Source organism: Mastomys coucha, unplaced genomic scaffold (assembly GCF_008632895.1).
Source record: "Mastomys coucha isolate ucsf_1 unplaced genomic scaffold, UCSF_Mcou_1 pScaffold23, whole genome shotgun sequence".
Classification (NCBI taxonomy): Eukaryota; Metazoa; Chordata; class Mammalia; order Rodentia; family Muridae; genus Mastomys; species Mastomys coucha.
In genome coordinates, this window is record NW_022196906.1 from 42,742,397 (window position 1) to 42,761,382 (window position 18,986).

The 18,986-nt window shown below is 47.9% G+C and overlaps 1 protein-coding gene across 2 annotated transcripts in view; it reads right to left on the minus strand.

Annotated features, from left to right (window-relative positions):
- Positions 1 to 18,986, minus strand: part of Zbtb16 (zinc finger and BTB domain containing 16) — a 187,333-nt gene that overhangs the window by 66,694 nt on the left and 101,653 nt on the right. The gene's annotated exons all lie outside the window — the stretch shown is intronic.

The following is an 18,986-nucleotide window of genomic DNA, read 5'->3' on the forward strand; positions in this document are numbered from 1 at the left end:
GCCATTATCATCTTGTCTACAGACGTATCTGCCTGACTCATGGTGGGAGCCTATGACAATCTAAACTCCATCAATGTTCTTAGAGCCAAGCAAGAGCCATATTTACAAAGCTCAAAGCAACGGTGTCACCATGTCAGCATGAAACATGACACCACTGGCCCAGTCATCTTCTGCACGTCATCTAAGGGTCACCAGTTTGAAGGCTCGGTGCTTTTTCTTCAAAATGTCTTTAATATACATCGCTCCACTGTGTGGGATCACCCTCACCTATCCCGACCCTTGCAGTATCATGCCTGTAACACTAGAAGACTCGAGGTTGGGTTTACACGGTCTGACCTTCCATTGAAGGTCATATAATTCCCCACACTTCTTTATATAAGTAACTTCCTATTTGTACTGGTTCTCAATTCCTTCATTTTTACCTCAGGGTCTTCCATAATCTGACCCAGTGAGCCAAACAACTCCACAACCAGACTGTCCTTCAGTACCTTCTTTAAATGATTCCTGACTCCGCTTGTGTCTCTGTTCTAGTCTCACTGCTGTTTATTCAATGTCATTTCATGTTCAAGACCATGCATCAAGGGCACATCCTCCAGTCATTGCTATTCTGTCTCTTCCAATCTGCTCCGTTCCACTCAAAGTGGAACTCTTCCTTATGTCTATCTGAGGGTCTTAGTTAAGTGTCCAAGTATACCTTATAGTCTTGTAAGAGCCGGACAATATTTTTTGCATGTTTGCAGCCCCCACTGCTCTTCTCAATCCACCTAGATTTGCCACAGATTTACTATATACCAGGCATGATGCTGAATGATGACTATGCATGACTATGTCAGGTCCTAACAATAGCATCTGGCATCTACGCCACTACTGAGCCCTACTCAGCAGATGAATAACCACAAACTCAAAGAGGTTTGGGATGTGCCAGCTGTAACATAGAATGGAGGAGGACACAGATGTACACCTCTACAACCTGACTTCTGAACTCTTAATTTTCCTAATCGTCAGCCTCTTTGGGCTTCCATCTACACAGAAGCCTTATAGATAATTGGCCAGGCACCTCACTCCCTGGAAATAACTCAACAAAACCAAATCCCATGACTCATTTTAGGTATCAGGACTTCATGTTAAACTGCACTTGGAGAAACAATTCCAATACTTGTTAAAAAAAATTCAAGGACGGATATGATTGTACATGCCTGACTTGTAAGGTTAACACTCAGGAAAATGAAGTAGAAGGGATCATGAGTTCAAGGCCAGCCTAGGTTACATGGTGAGTTCCAGGTCATCCTGGGCTATGAAGAAAAAAATCTATGTCCAAAGAATAGATGTCCAAAGATTTAGAAATTTGTGCCTTAAAAAGTAAGAATCAAAATACAGAGACTTAAACACTAAAGAACAGTTCTTGTCACTGGTGAGTACAGGCTGTAGAGCAAGGAGGATCCCATCATCACTGACTCCTATATTCCCAAGTAACAAACAGGCTATAGGTACCCTAGTATGTGCTCAGCACAAGAACTGACTGAATAGGGGCGTGAAAGGGCGTGAAAGCACTGCAGGGCACAGACGTTGTTCCTGAAGAGACTTCAGAGTAATTATAGTCATGTGCTTCAGGTGACTGGGGCTGAGTTTTACCTGGAGGCAGGAGGAAGCTGGTGACAGCAACCTCTGGGTGTCCCTGAAAGCCACAGGATATCCTCAGGCCAAGCACCTGGCCCATGGCTTACAGAGCTTTGAAAATAAAGCCAAGAAAATGTCTATGAGGGTGGTGGAAAAGGGGTGTCTGTATGTTTGGAGGTGACAGCTAAGACCACTTTCATCTGTGTTCCAGGCAGGGAGTACACAGGAAATGCTTCAAAAGGCGAAGAGGGTCAGGATGGGGAAGGTGGGGCTGGATGGAGTTCCAGCTCCCTCGCAATGAGAAACTTCCCCTTATCCTGAATCATTAGCCATCAATGATTTTTCTGTGGATTTTCGAGGGATCTGATTCTCTTTGGCTCTATCTGTTCTCACCGCTCCCTGAAGAAAGAATGGGAGGGGTGGGCACCTCATGGGCTCTGCCATTGCTTTGGAGCCCCGTAGTCATAATCCTAATCGAGTTAGGAACCCAATAGTGCTGTGAGCTTCAAAGGGATATGGCATGGAGAGGTTCTGAGAAACAGCTATCAATGGGGCTGTAGGGAGCATCTCACTTTCATGGTGAATGCGCAGAGAAAGGAAGGGGGAGGGAGGAAATGAAGGGCTAATGTACACCATCACCTGGGGGTTCAGACGAAGATAAAAAACAGACAAGCACACAGCAGCTACTAAATGACTACTTCCTCAGTCTGACCATATCTGGTGGCCTTCAATGTTCCCCTCACTCCACACTCCCCAAAGTCACAATATTAAGCTCTCCCCAACGGACTTTGAGTCAGCCTCCATGTTCCACTTGGGACCACAGCTGATGGCTCCCACTGCTGGCTCCCCTCCCAGAGACACTTGCACCCCAGGCTCTCCAGGGTGAGGATCTGAGACCAGGGCAGAATTCGTCAGATGAAATCCCTTCTCCCAAGTAGGCTGTACGTTAAATTGTCTTTCTAATGGCTGGCTCAGAGGCAGAAATATTTGGCAGCCCTGAAATTAAAAGTGATAAATTTCCTCGCCAAGCCTAGATCGATAATAGAGGCCTCATCTGTTAATCAATAAGACAGTCTCTGCCTGTTTACTGTGCATATGTTGTTCAATGCTGCCTTCAGTATGATGTCGGGCTTGCATTTAAAGCAACTCAAATGTGGATAAACCACACGGCCATTCCTGAAATGTACTACAGTGACATCATCCAGCCTTTGATACATTTAGAAAGCATCAATGGGAAGGCTGGAGGATGGGGTGTCAAAATTGGCCGTGCTAGATGAACAAGGGTGAGGCCTAGCAGCAACACTTACCCATACAAAATGCTCCGGGGCTCAGCCCAGAGCCAAAAGAACTCCAGGGACACAGCTCCACAATAGTCATGACTGCCCCATCCTTCCTACATGAGGCTGTTTCAATAAAGCCAGGAGGTGGGTGACACTGTCCTCACGGAGCTTATGATCAAGATTCAAAAGCAGTTTAAAAGAAAGAGAAGAAAGCAAGTGAGGTAGTCGTGTGTGATACAGAGAGAAGCTGGGTGAGAAGGGACAAAGGGCAGGGCTCGTGTTTTTAGGGAGGGCAGAGAAGCAGCCTAAGGTGAGTTGGCATCTTTATGGGAAACGTAGAGAAGAGGAAGCAGAAGAAACAAGGACATTTGTCTCTTGGCAAGGAAAGGCCAAGGAGAGCAGGCTGGATAGAGGTGGGAGTCTCTGAGAGGAGTGGCAGGCAGAGGTGAAAAAGGGACACTTGGAGACAGAGATGGGAAATGGAAAGGGGGCAGGAACAGGAAGAAGAGGGAGCTACAGAATCCTTTCTGTCAGTCACAGTGAACGGAAGAGAACTGGGCCCAGGCCTTAGTCAGACACCTGATGCTCTAGACATTACTCAAGTCTTCTCACTTTAATGAACCTATGGCTCCCTGGCTATAAAATGGGTTTCACCCTATCTATCTAACTCTCATTACTTTATTTATTTATTTACTTATTTATTACATTTTAATTTATTGTGGGGTAGTGCATGCTATGGAAGGAATGTGGAATCAGGTCTCTCCTTTCACCGTGTGGGTCCCAGGGATAGGACTGAGGTCCTCAGGTTTGGTGACAAGTTCTTTTACGCATCCTGCCATCTCACTGACTTATTGTTTCTTGGAGACAGATGCCAAATATTAACAAAAACGAAATTCCTTGTTGTTTAGAGACCACCGGCGTCATTAATACCTCCCCCCACCCCCGGTGATTGTGTTATGGTAAAGGACTTTGGAGCTGGGTCTGACGGAATAGTTCAAATTTGGCAGAGGAACTCAGCAGCAATGACACTCAAGAAGCTAACCATAAGCATGCCATGTCATCAGTAAAATGGGATCAGGAAGAGTAGGTGCCTCAGAGAGCTCACAGGTGAGTCAAGTGGATTATGGGTAGAGACAGAGGACCTGTTCACAGCAGCTACCCCATCACTACCCAGCATTCCTTTCAAGCACTGCCTTTGCTGCAATTAAAGTATGATTGATTTTACTGAGATTCAATGCAATAGTATTTGAGGGCCACTTATTTTGTATAAGGTGAGTCTCACGTGTGTAAGGATGCATGTCAAAATTCTCTCTCTTTCTCTCTCTCCCCCCCTCTCTCTCTACACACACACACACACACACACACACACACACACACACACACACGCCTTGTCTTGTTGAATTAAAAGGGAGTAATTGTTTTGTTGAGAGGAACAGAAAAATCTGTCATAGGACCAACACTTCAGCATCAAGTTATTCAAGTCTTAAATCTTCCAGAGATGAGCCCTTCCAGCTGCCTGCAGTGGGGTCTGCTTCCGGTTTCTCTCCTGCCTTCCCCAGCACACTGGAAGCTCTATGGGGATAGATTGGGGTATACAAATGCTCTGGGAAGGAGACTGTGGGCATGGAGAACGCTGCCAGGCTGTTGCCTGGGGGGTGGCAAAGTCCTGACTCTCTACCTTCTGGGTTCTCTACAGATCCTTTGTAGAAACTCTAGGACATATTTGTTTCTGGCTGGGACTCAGGAAGCTCAAAGAAGAAAAGGTTAGACAAGCGGGGATCCCATTTCCTCTTGGCCCTCTGTGTACCTCACAACAGCAAGCCCCTAACCTTCAGGACATTCCCATCTTCAGGCAGACTTCCCTCAGCAGACCAGGATGGACACTCAAGGGCTGGCAGTGATTTGCTTTGGGGGATGCCCTCACCTCTAAGTTTACCTGGGGGTTGATAAGCCTGATTGTTAGAGACAGACAAACAGACATCTTTGCTTCTGCAAGATTCCCAGGGATCCCCCCCAGACCCCACATACCAAATGCCAAGGAAGCTCTCCGTATCACACTGAAGTAGCGAGTTGCCTGAACAGCCAGGGTTTCCATTAGCTACTTTTCTATGTCCCGACTTCCAGGTACTACCCAGGTTAGACAGAGGCCAACAGGCAGGCATAAAATCAGGTAAAGGTTTGGTGAGAAGAAAAGAAGTAGACACTACAGCCTGTCTGAGGCTGGAACTAGTCTAAGGTTTTCAGAAAAGGGAAAGGGGGACTGTCCCACCTTGAACCCCCACCCACCCCCACATTCCTGGATCACAGGAATCAAGTCAAGTCAAAGACACTAGCAAAAGCGCAAAGCTTTATCTAAGTGCCAGGATTCCAAGGGCAGCAGAGGTAAGGCCCAGGGGAAGCAACGACACTCCCTATAGTGGCCTTCTCCTCTGGCCTAGTCTTTTTAGCAAAGTATAGAACCTTCTCTCTCATCTTTCTAACCAGAAATGGGTCTGGGAGTAGGGGTTAGAGTCCTGGGTATCTAGAAATCAGTAAAAGATACTGCACACATTCAGATGCAAAGGGATGTCTCTCTAGGGAAACAGGGCTGAAGCCAAAAGAAAAGAAAAAAAAAAATCAAAAACCCCTCCCTCTTCAAAGCCTCCCCAACCCCCCTCCCCCAGCTAATAAGAATCTCTGAAAAAGGAACCGCTAAGGGGGTGGGGGTGGGGGCACCTAGTGCCTCGCCTGCATCTGATGGTGAGTAGTGTGTCCTTTTTTTTTTAATTCCTCTCAATTTTAAAATAAACATCTTGAATGTTCTGATGAGATATGCATGCCTGCTTACATAAGGAAGTACAGAGTGTTCCAGAACAGCAGACCCAAAAAAGCCCAAGCCGTCAGAACAATGAGTACAGACTCGGGCATTTTACAACAGGCCACGGTGTACAGTTTTATTTACAGTACCTCTTATCAGACAGAGAACAGCACGCCGGCTGCCAGTTCCAAAGGCCAGCACTTCGTGTTCCTTCCCTCAAGAAGCTGTGTACTCCAGGAGAGAGCTGCCTGCAGCCTCACACCCAGCTCTGGCTCTCCCTAGCTCTCGCTTTCTCCTTTATCAACAAAGTCAAAAACTGGGAAGGATCAGTTTTTGTAAGGGACACAGGACAGAAAAGGGAGGGCGGGGGGGTTGGGGGGGAAAGGTGGGCAGATGGCACTGAGTGGAAGCCCACTGGGCCCAGGGTGGCCCAGGATGTGGCTCTCTAGTGCTACACTGCAGTGGGGACACTGGCCATACTCACAGTAGAACAGGAGGTAGAGGGGTCAGGGATGCAAGGCCTCAAATCAAAGAGAGGGTGCAGAAATCCAAATGTGTGTCAGGGTATGGCAGGTGTCCTGTGAGTTAAGGGTGGCCATGTGTAGATCCAACTGTTGAGTTGGGAAAATGCTGGTACTCTGGGTACAGCTCAGGGTCCACTCTGCACAATGTGAAACCTTGGGATGGGTTGGGGACAACACTAAGTCACAGCTAGATCTGAGGAACAATGCCCAAGTAATGTTCTACTGTAGCTGGAGAAGCATGGCACCCAGTGTTCTCAGATTTTGCAGGAATCCTCTAGTCTCTGTCTCAGGTCCCATAGAAAGAACAAGACTTTGTCCTATAGTCATCCCACTTGAACCAGAAAGGCTTTGAAAGAACTTCTGCCATAGTTTTTTAGTATCAAAGTCTAGCCTGAAGGTATGTACACACACACACACACACACACACTCACACACACAGTAGAAAGCTGAATAGTAATGTTATTAAAAATATGCACTCTAGAATCAAAGAAATCTAGGTTCACGTCTCAGTTCTACCGTTCCTAGCTATCACCCTAAATGAATGAGTTATTTCTTTTGTGAACCAGGGACAAACTGTTAACAGTTAGGAGACATTTCTTCAACCCAGGAAAGTGAAAAGAAAAAGAAAGGAGAGAAGTTGTCCACTCTGATAATTCTTCATTCAGCAAAAGTGTTACTAAGCACTGTGCTTCCTATGGGACCCCAGGGCAAAGCAACAGTTACGAGGACAGATGGGGTCTGGGAAGTCAGAGACAAGCCTCTCCAGTCTGTGACCATCATGGGAAACTTTTAACATCATCATTAGCTTCTAGCTACCTAGAAGGTAACATGCAAGTCCACTGACTTATTTCAAACAAAATCCAAATGTGATGGTTAATCGATCTCTCTCTCTCTCTCTCTCTCTCTCTCTCTCTCACACACACACACACACACACACAAACACATACACCCTCCTCCTCCTCTTCCTCCCTAAGAGTGCTGATTTTGAGCATCTCACATGACCATAGTCTCTGACCCACTTCCACCAAGCAACTCCCATAACTGGATAATCAAAGCCCAGGAATGACTGACTCCTACTCTAAAGGCTGTGAAGGGTGAAACATCCTTCCACACATATTATACTGGTGGGGACCAAGGCTAATGGTCAAGCCCAGGAAAGCCTACAGTGCTGTGGGGTTGGGTTCCTTGTATTGTTTAGGGGCACATTATAAACTCTGAAGCCTTACATCTCTCTTTTAAAGGAGACTGTTCCCCTTCATACAGCAGTTTAAATAAGAAACAGTGAAGAACCTGGTGCAGGGCAGGTGTCCAAGTCATCATTACTAGAGTTTCATGACCTCAAGCTGACAAATAAAAGCCCTAGGTTCGTGCCTCCCCTTGTATCCTCAAATCCTGAGGGAAAGGCCCATTCCTGAAAGTGAATGGCTTGGGTAGATGAGACCGTACCTCGATGCTCTTGTATACACATCCCACTGCTTGGGAAGGAAGACAAATCCACACCTTCACGTAGTATGGTAAATTACCAGCTCAAGAACAAGATGACCCCAAAACCAATGAAGAAAATTCATAACAAATCTCTGTCGCTGCCTGGGCTATTAGAGCAGGGTGAGCCTTGCCTCTCCCTCTGTAAGTTCTCAAGAAAGCTTGATATGTGTACAAAAGGGGATGTGACGGCTCACAGCCTTCGCACTGGGAGGGCTGGCTGGCTGTATTCATCGAGGGCTGGGACCCTCCATTCAGCAGAGAATTCTCCCTGGTGTAAATACTCTGATCTATCAGGTAGATTGATGGAACAGAGGGACCAGAGTCCGGTGCTGGAGCAATCATTAGCCAGGACTCAGGATGCACCAAAAAAGTCACAGGCTGAGTCCTGAGCACCAGGGACATAGGACTTTCAGGTGTTGGGAGCAGTTTTATCTAAGGGAGTTGGCATTGCCATCTTCGCTAGGTTCTTTTTTAAAACTAGGGAAACAACAACAGAAATTTCAGCCATTTTATGGGATACCAAAAATAAAAAATAAAAAAACCACAAACTCTACACATCTTCCCTGATGAGCACACTTTGGGATGTTCAGGTAAGAAGTTCAGAGAAGTGAGAGGGACTTCTCCTGGCGCCAAGCATCCCCGAAGTCATCTGTCACCTGAGCCTCTGACCTCCTCTTATCATCCTTAAATACCACACTCCTGCCGAACCCTCAGACTACTTGGTCCCAGGCTGATATCCTGATGCACGCATGTGAGCACATAAACACACCTGTATTCGTGGACCATGCTTCTCAGGGTCAAATTCACAAGGCTTCTGGGACAGTAGAAAAAAAGAAAACCAGCAGGTATGTGCATTCAGAGGGCAAGGTAGGGGAATCCCTGGGAATTTGAGGGCAGCCTGGTCTATATAGTAAAACCCTGCCAAAAATTAAAAAAAGAAAAGAAGGGAAGGAAGGGAGGGAGGGAGGGAGGGAGGGAGGAAGGAAGGAAGGAAGGAAGGAAGGAAGGAAGGAAGGAAGGAAGGAAGGAAGGAAGGAAAGAAACCAGGGCCATTCCAAAGATGCCAAGCCAGGATTAGTACAATGCCTATCCTATGAACCTTCAAGCTTGTGTGTGCCATTGACACGATCCCAGCATTCTCTGACACTCCCACTCAGTTTGGACTTATGTTCCGGAGGTGGGACACCTCCCTCCTGCAGGACCACGCTGGTCCTCCCTTCCTCCAAGTGGTTTCTTCTTTTCTCACCAAGAAGGATGCCTTGTCTTCTCACAACGTGTAGATTCTTTGGGATCTCTGTAAAGACAATTCTCTCACCCCTCTCTTTCTAGAATCTTCTACTGTCTCCCTACTCCTTCCATCTCTCTTCAATGCCACTTGCAACCATGTGTGTGTGTGTGTGTGTGTGTGTGTGTGTGTGTGCGTGCGCGCGCTAAATTCCCCTTAAGTAATAATCATATTTCAACACTTGGCATGACACCGGCTTTCTGAAGGCTGCAGACACTCCAGTATGATCGCCACAGCACTGTTAGGCTAGGGCACAGGCAGGCCCATTCTGTACTGTTCTTTGACCGTGAGCTCCACAAGCCCCAATAACAGCTCTTCTCTTCTAGAAATGCCACTAGGAAGCAACACCCACATCACCCCAGTGTCTCCTCCAACATCTCCTCCTTCTCGCATCTACAGTACCAAGATGTCCTGTCAAGAAACAACAGTAATCCCGCAAGGAGAAACATGGGCTCTCACCTTAACAAATGACACCACTCTCAAAAGACTAAAGCACACATGGTTGTCTTGGTTGACCTTCGGTTACCAAAAAGTCGTTTTGTGTCACTCCTGGGCATTCCTGGTACATCAAGGCTTTGGTGAAAGCACCCCCTCCCCCATTCTTGGCTCTCAGGGCTCCCACACCCCTACCTTCTCTGATAACACTCGAGAGCATTTACTCACTGCCGTAATGGAACCCTTTACCCAGGACAGCGGATGTCACAGGGTAAGTGCTAAATAGGTTAAACTTAGGCCTAGTGATCCATTCTAAAATTTGGGTCTGACAATCATTTAGAATTAATATCTTCATTTTCTCTCCCCATCCCCTCTCTCCTGGAGGATTCTTCAAATGGAGAGAGACGCAACTACACCATTTTTGCTGTTGTGACAGCATTTTAGAGGCAGCTGGGACAAGCCCCTTCCCCTGATCTCCTTGCCTCTACTCCCACCATCCCACCTCAGACCCTGTACCCCAAGGGCCTGCTGCCATCCCTCTCCCTCCCTCCGAACCCCTCAGTGGCACCTTGAGGCTTCCAGCCTTTCCAGGCCTGCTGTGGCTTTCAGAAAACAGAGCGGGCCTATTTTTAGCCCTTCTCAGCCTAAAAACTCCCCAACACCCATTCAACTTAATCGCTTTATTGAGGACAAGAAGTGAGCTCTCTAGCAGGGTGCTTCTGATGTTAGGGAGTAGTAAAAAGTTCAAACCGGCTAGAAATGACACTCATTGGCTTGCCTTTGGTGTTTCTGAAACCCTAATTGTGGTTCCAGCCATGGATCTAAGGAACCTTGTAGGTTTCAGAGTCTGGCTCCCTGACCTCCCCCCTCCACACACACACACCATAATTGAGGTGTTACATTACAACCCTAGGACTGCCAGCTTCAGGCTCAAAATTCAGAAGGCTCAAGGCGCCACACATCTCAAAACAAAAATATTGCCTGTCACAATTAATGTCCATCTCCCCAACCTGGGGGAAAACATGACTGGTGGTTTCTGGTTCACACTATACAAAAGGTTCAAGGGGTGCGGACAGACTATATCCAGGGTGAAGCCCATAGCGTTATTAAAGTGCTCCTGACAACTAAAATGACATCGAATTGCTGCTTGAAAACAGAGCGGTTTGTTTGGTGTAATTAGAGGACCTGCGAATTTGGTGCGTGCAGAAAATAGACTGTTGGCAGCGCTTCCACATGCACCTCTGAGACTGTGACTTCCAGAGCATGAGGGTCAGCATTTGCAAGTGGGCAAGCGGTACCACGTGAACTTGGACGCTGGAGAGGTGGTAGCTCGGAAAGCTGAGACAAGAAACGAGCATGGCTCCATCCATAAAATGGACACGAAATATGGACTGGAAAGAGGTCTTACCAAGGTCTGGTAAGCCAAAAGCTCCTTGCCCTCTTTCCTTCTATATTTGTTGTTAAGACAATCCTGGAAAGCCTGACATGCTCATTATGCAGTCTCAGTCAGCTTCAAACTCATGATAATCCTTCTGTCTCAACTTCTAAGCGCTGAAATTCTAAGCATGTGCCACCTTGCCAGGCTGGACCCCACCCCCACCCCTTTCCTTCTTGAGCAAGGTACCTGAAGAAGCCCCTCCTTAAGATTCCTGCTTTTTGAAAGGCAAGAGGCAGAAATGCTCCATTAACTTTCCTAGCTAATTTTACAATTTAACCAAACACCACATTTCTGCCTCCATTCAGCCAGCCTCTGACTGTGACAAACTTTATAATTGTGGAGATGGTGGGAACAATTCAGTCCAGGCCAGAGACTCAAGACAGAGGCTTGAAAACAGCATTGGGGAAATGGCTCTCTTTAAATGAAAAGAAAACCCAGCTTTGCAGAGGCCCCTGGAGCAGAATTCATAGCTGTGTAGGACTGACAAGTGAAAGAAGAGAGCCAGGCCAGCCATGTGGTGTCAGAAGATGGAGTGCCTGAGTGACAATGACTTCCTGTCACCTTGCAGGGCAAGGGCTATATTAGGAAGCCTAGTTACATGCTGTTCTCCTAGGGGCATGATTCAATGCTGATGGGTGGCAGGCCAGAGGCCAGGCAGGGCCACCCAGAGGACAGGATCATGGCCATGCCCTAGGGCTCCTTCCAAAACATATTCAAGGTCCAATTGACACCTACTGAGCCCAAGCCCTGAGGGGAGCAGCCCCACGCATAGCTCCTGACTCTGGATAGAGACAGGGTTCAATGGAAAGATGTCATCAATAAGCCTACAGTACAGAATCCTTCAGACATCAGTAAGTGTCCAGCTGTTCCTAGTCTTTTAGACTAACACCTTACCCACCTACACTGAACAGATGTCTAGACAGTCACAAAAACCATCTACCTTATTACGGGGCCTGTGTCTGGCTCTGCCCTCTATGCCTGAGGATGACACTGCCCTGCGAGTCTCTGTGCTCCTTTTTCAGCCTCTTTAATGCTGGGTCATCTACCTCCCAAGTGGAGGATACTTCTCTGCATCCTCCTCTCCACAACGTGTGACTCTAGACCCCAAACCTCAATCAACACCAAAGCAGCTCACAGCAGGGCTCTACCAGACATCCTGGGCTGTTTCCATGGAAGAACTCAGGCTGGGGAGAGTTGTCACCCAAGACAACAGCTTACCCCAAAAGTCTCATATCCGGGCTTTGTCTGTCCCAAGGCTCATTTAAGGAAAGCAACTGAGGAAGACTCTGGAAAAATCAAAAGTTTCAGGGCATTCTTCTCTCTTTACCTCGAGTTACCTTGTTACTGAAATGACTGTGGCCTTGCATAATTACGCCAGCAGAACTCGGTGCCAACGAGCTCTAGGTGCTCAATTAGCTTCTAATAGCCAGCCAGAGAGCGACGAGCTTTAATCCGCCTACCCCAGAAGGCTTTTTATCCCAACTACCTAATGAAAAGTATAGAACTTGGATTTTTTTTTTTCTTTTTCTCTGGCAAGTAAAAGACTTCTGTCCCAAATGGGCTTGGCTTGGGGAAAGAGAAAGGAGTGTGCCAACTAACAGGGGGCCAGGATAAGGGGGCTGAGTCTAGAAGAGGCACGTGTACCATACTGAATCCCGGATCTAGCCAAGTCCTCACAGAAGCCCTTGGTCCTGCCTTCATTCCGAAGGAGGCAGCCCAGTCTTACCATGCACACATAAGGGCATTTGCCATGTGACCTAAGGAGATGGTCTGGGGTCTGGGGTCTGGGGTCTAGGGTGACATTTACCTGGGAGAAGCCCTCATAGATTCTCCATTTGTCCTCAGGGTGACCCAGTAGCTTCAGTTCACCCAGGGGCAATGCTGTAAGCGCTGCATTCATAGGCTGAAGCTTGCAGAACCCCTCTCATATCTACCTATCTCTCCCTCTCTTGGTTTGCTTGAGATTTCCTGTAGCTCCTTGTGCATGCTGGGTAAGTACTCTTACTAAAGAGCGAACTCCCAGTTCTCAGTCTTCTAATGTCAAACCAGGCCTGTAATTCTCAATCCTTTGCCTCTCAAGTGCTGGGTTCCCACTCACCCACACCAGGCAGTCTTCGTTTTCACTGGAGTGCTTCTCAACGAGGAAGGACCACTATACATTCAGGTACCCAGGGACCTTCAGGTGGATTATAAACCTTTGATGTTCACTGTGGACACCAGAGGCAGAAGCACAGAGGTGTCTGGGAGGCTGGTTCTAGCTCAGTGACATTCTTGTTCCCTTAACCATGGAAAAGTAAGACAATCCCTTCCCTCATCCCCCTCCCTCCATTTAAATATCGCCAGCTATCGTCTGGACTATTTTCCTACACCTCCTCCCCCCGCCCCCCTGGCTCCCCATCTGAGGGATAGTCTCATAGCTCCAAACTCCCATGGCGGCCATTCGTCTCTCTTGTGGGGACAGTAAACACCTTTCCTTTCACAGGCTCATGATATCCTTTCAGCTAGTTCACTAGCAGGAGGCAGGTAAGGACAGTAGCAGGAACTCTCATCTGCCCTGCCTGGGTCTGCACACACTGGCCCTCTGTCCAGCTGCTAACAGCTGAGTTCATCCATGTGGTATCTGCTCTCCTCCCTCTAAAACACAGCCACATGTGAGTGGGGTCCAGAATAGCACCTCAAGGGAGTTCCTGTGCTGACCAACCTTCACAGTGTAGGCTACCACTAGGTGACGATTTCACCTCTCCAGAGAAGATTCCACCACCACCACCACCACCACCACCACCACCACGCCAAGGTTGTTCTATAGTAGACAAAACAGTCTTGTGACAAAGAACACAGCTCTGCTGGACAAGGTCTGAAAGGCCATGGAGACTACACCTTCGTGATAAGTCACACTTCACCTGCTGGGCGTCTACGGGGTTAGGAGGATCCCGCACGCTCCTTCCTTTCGGAGTGGCAGCCCATGGTGACTATGCCTTTTACACCCGACCCCAGGGTGCCTTCCCCAAGAGAAGATATGAGACCATAGGTAGTTGTCTTTCTCTCCCTCCTCTCCATTGGGGCCCAGTGATGGAGAGGACAAAGGGCACGCCGCTGTCAAGCTCTCGAGAAAGTGAAGCTACATGCTGACTGACCTATGAACCATCTTCCTCCAGCTCTCCAAAGCAACGCAGAAGAGCGACCAGGTCAGGCAACCATCGAACACACATTGCCCTGGCCCAGCAGGAAAGGTTAATAAGCCAAACCTGCTCCTGGTGGCTGGCCAAATGGAGCAGCAGCATCCAATAAGGTGCTTCCTACCTCAGCGTCTCCAAAGACTAGGCCTTCCTAGGCTTTGCTCTCCAGTCTCACCTCCCCAATCTCTAAGGCGCCAGGATCCCCACAGACAGAAAAGCAAACATTCTGACAGTCAACAGTAGAGAGATTTAGGTGGGAGCCAGCTCTGCCCAATCTCCCACCCCAGCTTTCTTAGACAGGCTCAGCAGTAGATGCTTTAAGCCTCAGTGTCCTCATCTATAAAATAGCACCCGAGTGTCAGAGCTGTCAAAAAACCAGCACTCCACAATGCTGGAACACAGCAGGCACAAGTGAATGTGCCTTTCTCTGTGTCCCAGTCCACTACCATGCACTCAAAGCCATTCATTTATTCAGTAGATATTTACTGATTGCCTACTGTGTGCTAGGCTGTAGAGGGGCAAGGAAACAGGCTACTGATAAGGTCTCTGCCTCCCTCTTCTGGTCCAGACAGCTGATCCCAGGGCTGGAGGCAGCAAAGGAGCACCTCCATTGCTTTTCCTGCCCCACTCCCACCCATTTATACAAAAACCCAGGGTCTACCCTCCATTCCAGTTCCTAGGCTAGGTGGCCTGGGCAAACACAGAAATACACGAATCACATGTCCCCAGGAAGCCTAGGTCCTAGTACATGAAAGGGAGAAAGAAGCAAATAAAAAACTGCTGAACTAAGAAGGCGACAGGTTACAGGAGGGGAGAGCAGATGGCTGAGGACAATCAGATGGAGGAGGACTGAAACCAATAAGATGGAAGAGGCCTCCTGCGCTGCCCAGCTAGGCGCACCTTAAGGCTGAGCAGGTTGACTTTCAAAAGATAGGAAAGAAGGGAGTAGGTCTCTGGTCCTGGCTCTGTTCCTAGCATGGGAAACAGGCAGGATTTTATTTAGAAACAACTATAGACAGGTCAGAGCCTCTTCTGACAATTCCTACAACTCCCTGGACAGAACCAGTCCCATCATAATCTCAGTGATCTGTGTGGGGCAGGTGAATCACAGAACAGCTACCTCTGTGACAGAGGAGACGTGCCCAGTAGAAGGGAGGATGGTCCTCTGGGAGGAGGGGCTGAGGGAAGGGAGGATGGTCCTCTGGGAGGAGGGGCTGAGGGAAGGGAGGATGGTCCTCTGGGAGGAGGGGCTGAGGGGGAGGAGAGGGCTGGGGAAATATGGAAGAGGGTGGAACCAAACCGACCCAGGGAATTTGTGCTTTGGAGTTGTTTACTACCTAATTAATTCAATCATCTCCAAAACAATTTTATTTATGTTGTTTACCACATCAAAAGTGGGTGTGGGAGCAGGGATTCTAAAATGCTAAAATAATACCCCAAGGCATCTATTTTAATCAGTTAAAAAAAAATTAAAAGGGGGAAGAGTTAAAAAGAAAAAGAAACTGTTATCTCTGGTTATATGTGTGTGTGTGTGTGTGTGTGTGTATACACACACATACTCTCAGTCATGAGACAGAGAGAGAGAGAGAGAGAGAGACAGAGAGAGAGACAGAGAGAGAGACAGAGAGAAGCAGCCGAGCCCTGAGAGCCTTCCTGGCTGCTGAAAACCGAGCTTGTCAAAAAAAACAAATCCATAATGGCCCGAGGCTCCTCTCCAATCTATTTTCTGCTCAGCTGGTTTTAAATGAAGTTATTATGAGTCATTAAAACACCCGCAAGCCAGTGGAAGTCAGCCAATTACAATTTTAAATTTAGCCTGTTCTCTGCCCCATTCTCTTGTTTTCTTCCTTTGCCCACAGAAGGCTGCTGCCGTTGTTTTTCCCCTCCCTTCCTCTATCCAAAGTGGAAGAGACAGTTATGAAAATGCATACTACTGCACACCGCACAGAACCATTCATAGGAAACCCAAATTATTAAATTAAAAAAAAATCCAAACTTCTGCTGCCCCTGCCCCTCGCCAAAGTCAACGCAGAGTCTCGGCCTTGGCGCTCTGGACTCCTCAAGGAAACTGCTTGGTTGGCCTGAAAGGTCAGAGGCTATTTTTTGAAAATGAAAAGGTTCTTCACTGGGGTCTTGTTGAGAAACACTCCTATCCATTCATCCATATAACTTGTTCCTGTAGAAATCCAACGTAGGTAGGTAGGTAAGTGTGTGTGTGTGTGTGTGTGTGTGTGTGTGTGTGTGCGCGCGCGCGTGTCATCAACATCCAAAAATTAACAACCAACAATGAAGCCGAAATTCAAAGGTAAAGCGGGATTTGCAATCAAGCATAAATGTCGGTGACAGTCGCTAGATATCATGAGCTCATTTTGTTTTTAAATCTTCAAGGTAATGGCCTGTGTGGACCCATTACAGCAAAGGAACAATGTTCAGTATTTCATGTAGATGCTTGGTCTCAGTCTCTTTTTTTCCCTCATAGTTTCATGCACACAAACACATGTGCGCACGGTGTCTGGTGAAGATTCTCATTTTTGGCCATTTCTCCCAGACTTTCCATCCAACAAGGAGCTAACTTCTTAACTTAACACCTGTCCATGGTTACCCTTACCTAGCCTGGACCCGCTGAGTCTGTGAGTCCCACAGAGCAAACCTTAGAGCTCTATAGGCCTCTCCATCACCTCCAGGTTCCCTCTCTCAGGCACAGAGACATTCAACACATACTCTGCAAAAGGTCCGGTCTCCTTCCACCTTCACATGGGTTCCAGGGACTGAACTCAGGCCACTAGGCTTGTGGTGGGCGCCTTTACCCACTGAGACACTTTACTTTAGCTACAGGATGGTCACTGATTCAAAAATACCAATCCAAGCACTTTCCCAGATCACAAGTACAGGAGAATTAGCAAGGTCTGGCTGGAGGCTTCCATGCTCTCTGGTAGGTACACAGTGCATACTTGTGTCAGCATGGGCTCTGGTGATGGGATTCTGAAAAGCGGTGTCCAATAAGGACCTTGTAAACCTAAGCCTGTTCTTCTGTCTACCAACTCCACTTAAAAATAGTGTATAAGAGGACCTCCGCAGAACTGAAGTCATGGCTGAGCAAACCCACTCTTGTTGTTTCAAAGTGAGGCACAAGCACGTGTAAGCTTTCATGTGTCTCAAGCTCTCTCCAGTCAGGTGTGTAAGAGTCCTCACCAGGCCTCTGGGCCAGAATGACCTAAGTTCCCCACTCTGACTGTTGTCCATCTTCCAAGCTCAGGAATACTTAGGGTAGGTAGTTAAGAAAGGAGACAGACAGACCAACAGACAGATGAGAGAAGGCAGGCTAAGGCAGACGGTGACAGAGACAGATGAAGACATGGGAAGGGAGACAGAAAACACGCAGCCGTGTCAAGCAGCGGCTGCGGCTGACATAGACACAGGACGGTGCCAAAGAGATGAAGTGAGATGGAAGGAGATTGGGGGAGGAGGCGGAAGCAGAGAGACACAAAATAAACACCTGCGGAGGGAGGAAGGCAGAGACCCGACCCCTGCGGGGAGCACAGGGAGGAGCAGCAACAGCAAGGTGGCAGGGACTGGCCGGGACCTGGACTCCAACAACACCGGCCCTGCTGGCTCAAGGACTAGGGAGCAGAGGCTAGAGGAAAAGACAGTCATGGGAGTCCACCCAGAAACACACTTCAGGGCGGGGGGTGGGGGGGGGGGGCCGAGGCGTATGCAGGAAGCCCAACAAAGACATGAGGACTTTGAGAATATGTAAACCTCATTGCTTTCAGGTCCATCCCACGAAAACAGCCCTGCCCTGCAGCTCCTCATGAGATTCTATTTATCCTTAGACAAAAATCAAGGGCTAATAAAGGGGCCCAGAACCTAGACATGATGGAAGGAGCAAAGAAAGACTCCGAATGAACAGCAGACGGACAGATGTCCCACCCTCTCCTCTAGGGCACTATTCATTCCTAATAAGAACATCACCACCTAGCTGTGCAAAATCATGCTGCAATGGGAAAGGGGTGTGCCACCTTTTTGGGGGATGGAGAGATCATTGAGAGAGAGAGAGAGAGAGTGCGAGCGAGAGTGAGAGACAGAAAGAGGGAGAAAGGACAGAGATATTACATAATTCCCACTTTCTTTCTTCCACCCTTGAAGTCATGTTCTATCTGACAGGCTCCTCTCGGGGCGGGGGGGGGGGGGGGGGGGGGGGGATGACAAATCCAATCCAAAATTCAACAGCCTGTGTTCTGTTCGGAGAGCACACAGTGTACTGTACAGCCCATAAAACTCCAAACAGCCTCCAGACACTGCTGCAATCGTCCTCCATCAAAACACTTTGTCTTGCATACAAAAATAAGATACAGCGCTGAACAGAATACAAAATCAGCCCATTACAGTACAGAGAGACTGCTACTTAGCAACGAGGGGGCTCTAAAGCCTCAATGCTCTACAGGAAGCAGAATCTGTCGAGCCTGTTGGGCAAATGATAAACATTAGCAGTATTAAAAAACACAAAAGCCATGTAAGTGGATAGACATAATGTAGAAACGAATTTATAGAATAAATTGGGATGGGGGGGGGGCTTGTAGCGTGTAGGATGAAGCTGGGTGGGATCCAGAAGAGTCGATGGGATGAGTTCTCCAGTCATGCTACACTGACATACATAGAGATGTGTGTACTGGGATGTGGGGCGGGGGACTACGCGTTACACAGGTTAGAGGTGAAGGGTTAGAAGAGAGCTGGTGGGAAAATACTGTTTAATACAATGACCTGCAAAGAATGTCCCCAACTTTCTCAGTTCAGTTAGCCTGAAGTGAAGCCTTGAAGGCTTTGGGACCTCTGAGTATATACTCAGTGACTCTAAGGTGGGCCGATGTGGGGAGGGGGCACTTATCCTCTAGGGATGAGCATGAAACCCTGCAGCATCACATATGACACTTGCTGTAAACAAAACCCCA